Source organism: Cervus canadensis, chromosome 6, assembly GCF_019320065.1.
Source record: "Cervus canadensis isolate Bull #8, Minnesota chromosome 6, ASM1932006v1, whole genome shotgun sequence".
NCBI classification, from domain to species: Eukaryota; Metazoa; Chordata; class Mammalia; order Artiodactyla; family Cervidae; genus Cervus; species Cervus canadensis.
This window is the reverse complement of record NC_057391.1, coordinates 15,570,762-15,578,417: the sequence shown is the minus strand read 5'-3', so window position 1 is coordinate 15,578,417 and position 7,656 is coordinate 15,570,762. Positions and strand designations below refer to the sequence as shown.

The 7,656-nt window shown below is 48.4% G+C and overlaps 1 long non-coding RNA gene across 1 annotated transcript; it reads right to left on the bottom strand.

Moving 5' to 3' along the window:
• Nucleotides 1-4,297: 4,297 nt before the first annotated feature.
• Nucleotides 4,298-6,686, bottom strand: LOC122442931. The gene is made up of 3 exons (XR_006269823.1): nt 6,554-6,686; nt 5,018-5,190; nt 4,298-4,492 (listed from the first exon to the last, which is right to left on the bottom strand). It is a non-coding gene; the product is annotated as an uncharacterized LOC122442931 (long non-coding RNA).
• Nucleotides 6,687-7,656: the final 970 nt, after the last annotated feature.

Here is a 7,656-nt window from a genome sequence, read left to right as displayed (position 1 = left end):
GGCATCTATCTTGTGACAAGAATGGTGAGTGGAGACACAGCAAAGGGAAAGATGTTGAAATCCAGTGGGGAGTGGGAATGGGCAACAAGTTACCAGGCAATCCTAATTCAACAGGGATACAGGCAATGCTGCAGAAACAGGAGGGGGAGCTGTCAGTCTGGGTGTCCTGGAAGGCTTCCTGGAGGAGGTGATGTCTGAGTGGAGAGGACCAGAGAGTTGAATATGCAAATACCTGGAGACCTGTCTCAAGAATAGCTCCTACCTCCCAAATCGGTTGCATGACCTTAGCCCAGTAACTTAGCCTCAGGTTGGCCTGACTTCTTATCTGTAAAATGGGACTAACAAGAGGACCTATTTCATAGAGCTGTTGTGTGGACTGGGTTCTAGAACGCTTATAGTCCTCCCCAAATTCATGTGCTAAAGCCCTAACCCCCACTGTGATGGTATCTGGAGATGGGACTTTAGGGAATAATTGTTTAGATGAGATCTGGAAGGCTAAGCCCCTGTGATAGGATTAGTCCTTTTATAAGAAGACACATAGAGAACCCTCTCTCCTTCTCTCTTCCTGCCTGCCATGTGCGGGAAGACACAGCAAGAAGTCATTCCCCCACCCAGGAAGATAGTTCTCACCAGGAACTGAATCAACTGGCAGGTTAATCTTAGATTTCCATCCTCCAGAACTGAGCAAAACTCCTCTGCTGTTGAGGACACAGAGTCCATGGTGTTTTGTTACAGCAACCAGAGCAGACCCAGACAGACCACATGTAAACAATGAAGTGTTTAGACTCTGCCTGGAAGCATAGGTGTGTTCGGCTTCCTGGGTGGCTCAGCGGTATAGAATCCACCAGCCAACACAGGAGGCGAGTGTTTGATCCATCGATTGGGAAGGTCCCCTGGAGAAGGAAATGGCAACTCCATTTCCTCCAGTATTCTTGCCTGGGAAATCCCACAGACAGGAGCTTGGCAAGCTATAGTCCATGGAGTGGCAGAGTCAGATAGAACTTGGAGACTAAACAACAACAATAGGTATGTTAACATAATAAACGGGCAGAAATCATTGGGAAAGAGCTTCTGGCATGGAGGCTGTGACCAGGCTGCCTGTATTCAAACCTAACACTGCAGCTTGAGCTGTGAGTCCAGTGAAAATCTTCTTAACCTCTCTGTGTCTCAGTTTGCTTACCTGTCGGGGCTGGGGGAGTGTATGTGAGAATATTTCTGTTTCCAGAACAAGTAAGCACTAATATTCAGCTGCTGTATACAACAATGCAGCCTATGAAAGTGTCTGAAAGGGTTAGCCTCTCAGTCATGTCTGTCTCTCTGCAACCCCATGGACTGTAGCCAGCCAAGTTCCTCTGCCCATGGAATTCTCCAGGCATGAATACTAGAGTGGGTTGCCATTCATTTCCTTCATTCCCTTGCAGTGCAGCCAGGCTTATGGCTAAAACATTGAAATATTTCCATACCAATTCATCTCCCTGAGGGCCTCCCAGGACCCTCCCAGACGTTCCCTACAATCTTGCAACTGAAGAGTTCATAAGCAGCACCAGCAGCCTGCTCTTCTAAGTTAGTTCATCATTAAATTAAAAAGGGTTCCTAAAATGCTTTGATAGGTGATGTCATTGTTACTGGAGTAAAATCTGCTTTTACTCATCCATCCATTCATTCAATAAATATTTATTGACTGTCTCCAAATGTTGCACCTGTCAGGACCTGGGGATTTAAAGTGAAAGAAGGCCTGGTCTGTGCCCTCAGGAGACCTACAGTGTAGCAGGAAAAAAAATCAGAGAGTTAAGAGGATTCTGAGGGCCCTGGGGGCTCTAACAGACGCCCTGTGGGGAACATCTGGGAGGGTCCTGGGAGGACCTCAGGGAGATGAGGAACTTTCCTAGCTGGTATGAAAATATTTCTAACAAGGTGATTGAGACCAAGGACAAGTCCAGCCCCTGCATTAAGGTGTGACACTTTTTGGTCCAGCAGTGGTTTCTCTACCTGATACCCACCCTCTCCATACAGACTTGCCAGATTTAGCAAATAAAAATTCAGGGCACTCTGTGAAATAATTTCAGATAAATAATTAATTTTGGGGGGTTATAAGCATGTCTCAAAATATTGTGTGGAACATATACTGAAAAATGGTCTTAGAGGCTCATCTGAACTCTCTATTTAAGTGAGCATGCCACAATTTGTTGGGTTGACCAAAAAGGTTGTTGCTTTTTTATTCCCCATTACATCTTATGAAAAAATCCCACTAACTAATTGGCCAACCCAATATCTGGCAACCCCATTCCTAGGTCAAGTTATTATAACCAGTGCCCCATTAACTGTCAAGTGGGACCCTGACACTCATGTCTGAAAGACCATCTCAGATACACCTTGATTTCCTAGAGAGAATAAAAGAAGAACAGAAGGACATGAGAGTGGGGGGCCCAGAGGGAGGTGGGCAGAAAATGGGGGGTGCCCCAGGAAAAGGAGGGAGGCAGGGGAAGGAAGAAACCAATGGGCAGCAGGACTGGGGAGCTTCCGCATCTCTGCAGATGCCTCTCCCTCCCCTGGCACAGCCTCTCCTCCGCCCTGGTGAAGTGGATGTGCCTGGAGGGAGGTGCGGCCGTCTTGGGAACCTGAGTGTGTTCTCTGAAATGTCAGCAGAAATAAACCTGGCTGATCCTCCGCAATGGCCCGTCACATTAATAGCCCTGAAATTCCAAGCGGATTAAAATAACCACAAGCATGACACCATTTGGAAGGCCGGGGATTTACTTGGAAGCGGTGCCCCACTGGCGAGCATTCCTCTAATTGCTGCTTCGTATAAATAGAGTGTTCTTTAATATCGCCACCAGCCCCAGCTGACAGATTTAGAAGGGAGCTGTCGAAGTCTTCAGAGCCCAGGCCACGGTAAACCGAGGCTCCGTTCGGGCTGTAAATGGGATTCTCGCGGGCCGATCAATCTTACCAAAGCCGCCAGCGTTGCCTGTTGATCTGTGAGGTCCTGAGAGGCTACAGCTTCCCAGAAATGTGCTTGCATCTGTCAGAATTATAAGCAGCTGGCAGCTGACAACAAAGGTCAAATTTGCTGCTAGTGTGGAAATAGAAGCTCCCCAGTACACGAAATGCTACTTAGCAGTAGATCAATTGCAGGCGGGTCATTAAGGGAGGATGGGGTGTGTGTGTGTGTGTGTGTATATGTTACAACCTCAGTTGCCCAGAACCCACTTCATCTGTAGGTCCATGCTGGGCACAAAAGCAGGTGCTCAGATGAATAAAATTAAATAACAATTAGTTCACAGCAAAATTCTTAGCATCTTCATAATCAGGGAGTTTTCACTCTGTCATCTAACAAGTAGCTGAGCGCCTCTGCTGATTTAGGCATTGTTCTCAGCATACTGTAGAGACTTGGCTAGGACCTCTCTTATTAAGGGGCTGTGTGGCCTTGGATGTCTTATTTCTTGGCTTTGCTGAGTCTCAAGTTTTCTATCTTTAAAATGGGTATGAGAGATTTTCCTGCTGGTCCAATGCTTAAAATTCTGGGCTTCCAATGCAGGGATGCAGGGGCCAAGGGTTCAATCCCTGGTCAAGGAACTAAGATCCCACATCATTCATTGTCTGGCCAAAAAAAAAAAAATAAAATGGGAAGATAATTTCTACTTTAGAGAGTGTTGAGCAGAACTGATAAAATTAGCTCCCTAAAGAGCTGGCACAGGTGATGCCCAAGTGTGTTAACAGTAACTTGTGACAAATGGTTACCTGGGAAAATGGCAGAGGAGGCAAGGGAGCCAGGAAAGGACAGGCCCAGATGCAGACTTGGTACGCCCTGAGAAGCAATTCAAGGTCTAGATCCCAGTGTCCCAAGCCTTGGGAACTCAGGCTCTGTCTAGGGGAAAGATCTAATTTGGGCGAGGGTTTCACAGCAAAGGCAGTTTTCAGGGTCCATGGATGCTTGACCTTCCATTTGACCCAAACACATCCCCAGTCAAGAGTGGGCTCTAGGACTCCCCTGGTGGTCCAGTGGTTAAGAATCTGCCTGCCAATGCAGGGGACACAAGTTTGTTCCCTGGTCCAGGAAGATTCCACATGCCTCAGAGCAACTAAGCCCGTGTACCACAACTACCGCGCCCAAGAGCTGCAACTACTGAAGCCTGCACACCCTGGAACCTGTGCTCTGCAAGAGGAGAAGCCACTTCCCTTGTAGGACAGCTAGAGAGCAGCCCCAGCTCACTGCAGCTAGAGAAAGCCAGTACGCAACAAAAAGACCCAGGGCAGCCAAAAATAAATAAATTAAAAATGTTTAATAAAGTGGGCCCCAGGGAGGTGGGACTTGCCCTACCCAAGGAGAGGGGCTGGTGAGATGCAGACCCCAGTGCCTCCTGCAACCACAGACTCAGGGCAGGGCAGAGCCTGGGGGAGTCCAGGCGCTCTTGATCTTCTGAACTTCATCCTGGTCTGTTGCGTCAACCAAAAGACTTCTTATTTTTCCAACAAATCTGGAGTCTAGCCCCTGTAGGGAATTGGGTCTGGGGTAAGCCAAGCTGTTCTTGGATTTGTTGACTCATAACACTGTATCAGACGCCTAGGCTAGAATCAGCTTTTGGCGTTGTAACCAAATTCCACCCAAATCCCACCCCAATTCCAATTCACTGAAAATCTGTCTAAACGAGGTGACTTCCGTAAGAGCCGGGGATTTATTCCACTCCAGCTGTTGGCACGTCCCTCCCGGTGACGATTCCTGCGTCTGCACCGCACGTTAAAAGCTTAGAAGTCCTCTTGCGTCCTGTGGTTCTTTCAAGTCTCACTCACATCAGCCTTTGGCAGCTGGTCCGAATGTAAAGACCTTGAGCTTTGCATCCCTCAGACTCAGGATTGCACCCTTGTCTGCTCATCTCAGCAGTCTGTCAGTTCTAAGGCTTCCTTTTCACACATTTTAACATCCCTGACATTCGAATGGTCTTAGGATCTGCGACCCCTTGCAGTTATAATTGTCAGCTCTTTTTCTTTCTTTCTATAAAGTCATGGTGTGTCTTACCATCAGTGAAGTTCTAGATCCGATGAATTAAGTGTCTGGCCTTTGGCAAGTCCCTTCTCTGTACATCTACTTTCAGCATCTGTAAACTGGCAGGGCTGTTGCGAAGATGAAACGAGAGGCTCATGGATAGACACCCGCCCGTGGCAGTCGCAGGAAGCCTGAGAGCTGGACTGCTGTGAGCAGCAAAGCAACTTTTACAGACGAGGAAACCGAGGCCCCAGGGGAGGCCCAGTCACAGGCAGAGATTTGGGGTTTTCACAGTACAGCTGACCCTTGAACAACATGGATTTCAACTGCACTTCTCCACTTAGACCCAAATATTTTTCAATAAATGCTTAGTTGTTTCTCCCTATCCTGGGATGCAAAACTGTGTATACAGAGGGCAAACGATGAGGACCTTGAGCATCTGAGGATTTTGGTACCCACAGGGGTCCTGGAGCCAACCCCCAACAAATGCCAAAGGATGAGTGTACTGTCATCAGCATTATCTCACCAGTGTTTACCCCACCAGGAAGAAGAGTGACTCATGGAGTGTTCAGCCCAAGAGGCTGGGCTAAATGAGGGGCCCGGTCGCTCCTGGACACTAAGCCGCTGGTGGGCTGCGGTGGGACTACCCAGCAGAGCCCAAAAGGTAGCCATCAGGGTCAGCCCTATTTTATATAAAAAAATAAGTGCCAGTGTGTCATCCATCATTTTAATTTTAATCCAGATTATGGGTAAGGAAAAACCAGCATCACATAGTGTTTGGTAATAATTCAAAAAAAGAGACGCTTGAAACATTTATCTGGTAAAATATTGTGGATTAGTTTTAACTGTATTAGAATTAATTTCATAGACTGCAAATTCAAATGGGAAATAAAGAAAAGCTTATTTCCCCATTGACCCCCCGCATTCTACTTTTGGCAGAATCTCCATTTTAGTTGCCTCAGGGTCCCCCCCTCTCTTTTTTTAGATGGTGGTACCCGACTGGGGTCAGGAAACAGGCATCAGAGCACCCAGAGAGCATGTCTGGTTCTCTGTGGTCACCTGTCCACATCAGCCTCTGCTGAGCAGGGCATTGGTCCCTCGTGGACACCCACATGGGCTGGTGAGGAGTCCTCATTTCTGCCACTCTGGTGCTGTTGGTCCATGCCTGCTCCTGATGTCACATCTCCACTTCTCCAGGCATGAGGCCCTCCGGGTTTGCTGGCCCTCAAGGTCATCAGCAAAGCTCTCCTGCTGCCCCATCCCAATGAGACACAAGCTTGTGACGTAGCCTGGGCCCTCAGGCCACCCCTCCTGTTTGGCTGGCCCCTCGCTGAATGCTGAAGCTTTTCTATGAAGCTTCCAGTCCCCCAACTTGTCTCAGGGAGTGGGGCACCTGCCCCCTCTGTTCTCAGAGCCCCCAAACTACTGAGTATACTATTTCCCCCTCAACTCCAGGGTCTGGGGACTTGAAGTGTATGGCAAGACCGTTCCTAGCCAGAATTCCATGTCAGCATCTAAGTCTTTCTGAAACCCCCTTCTGGGTAAGTGGGGAAAAAATGGTTAACTTACCACACCCTTGTCCTCCCGAGTCCTGTACACTTAGGATTTTAGATACTCCAAAGGAAAGACTTTGAGACCCCTCAAACTATTTTCTCTGCCATGAAATTGAAAATCAATGTGACTGCTTGTTCTTCTATTTCTGCTGTGATGACTGTATCATGAGGTTGGAAGGAAAGACTAAGGAAAGGGTAGGAGACAAGCGAGGAAGAACAGTCCAGGTGAATGTTTAAATGATTTCAAAATTTTATCCTACCGTGGTAGGTAGAAGTTTGTCAAGGTCCATGTTGTTCATTAAATCAGGATTTGAAATATTTACAGGACACATGACTGAATCATGTGAAGTGGAAACTAGGAGATGGGGTGTGTAAACTCACTCTGCCCTGAGCCAAATGACTGGGCTGCTTTCCTTTGCCAGTCATGGAGAAAGGCAGGCTCCAGGCCTCAGCTACAGAGGCCAAGCCAGCCAGACACGGGTCCTCCCAGACCTTACGGCCGAGGAGGGGCACACGGCCTGTGCTGAGTCAACTGGCTGCTCCCACCGAGGGTGACATGAAGAGCTGCGGGTCAGTTTCTAGCGCGTCCTGGCTCCAGCTGAAGCTGCCTAATCCAGCTTCGGGTCATATCTGGCCACAGGCTCAGCAACCCACTTGCTTGGGCTCCTGCCTACTTTGTGAACACGGTTCTCCAAGCTTCCAGTGGGTGGGCAGGCTCCTTGATAGTACACCCATCGAATCTCCTCCTCCCGGCTTATCCAGCATCGGCCTCAGTGGTGTACCCCAACTCTGGTGACAAGGAGTAACTCAACTCCCTTCTATGGGCCTCAGTGGCTGTCTCTATAACGTGAGGTGTCTAAATCGGATGAAATACAAGATCTTTACTGTCTATCCTATGATTTTAATGCTCTGGGGCCGAATCACCCCCATCTACCTGGCTGGTCCACACATCCATGCCCCAGACTCCACCAGCTCTAGATGGCCCTTGTCCACATTTCAGGGAGTAGTCACCTTCTGCACAGTTGGCCTTACACCTCACTCACTCCAGCCTGTGGGTGATCCCCCCCACCAAATGAGTCCTGGAATCCTTCAATTAACCAGGCTTCTTCACTGAAAGAC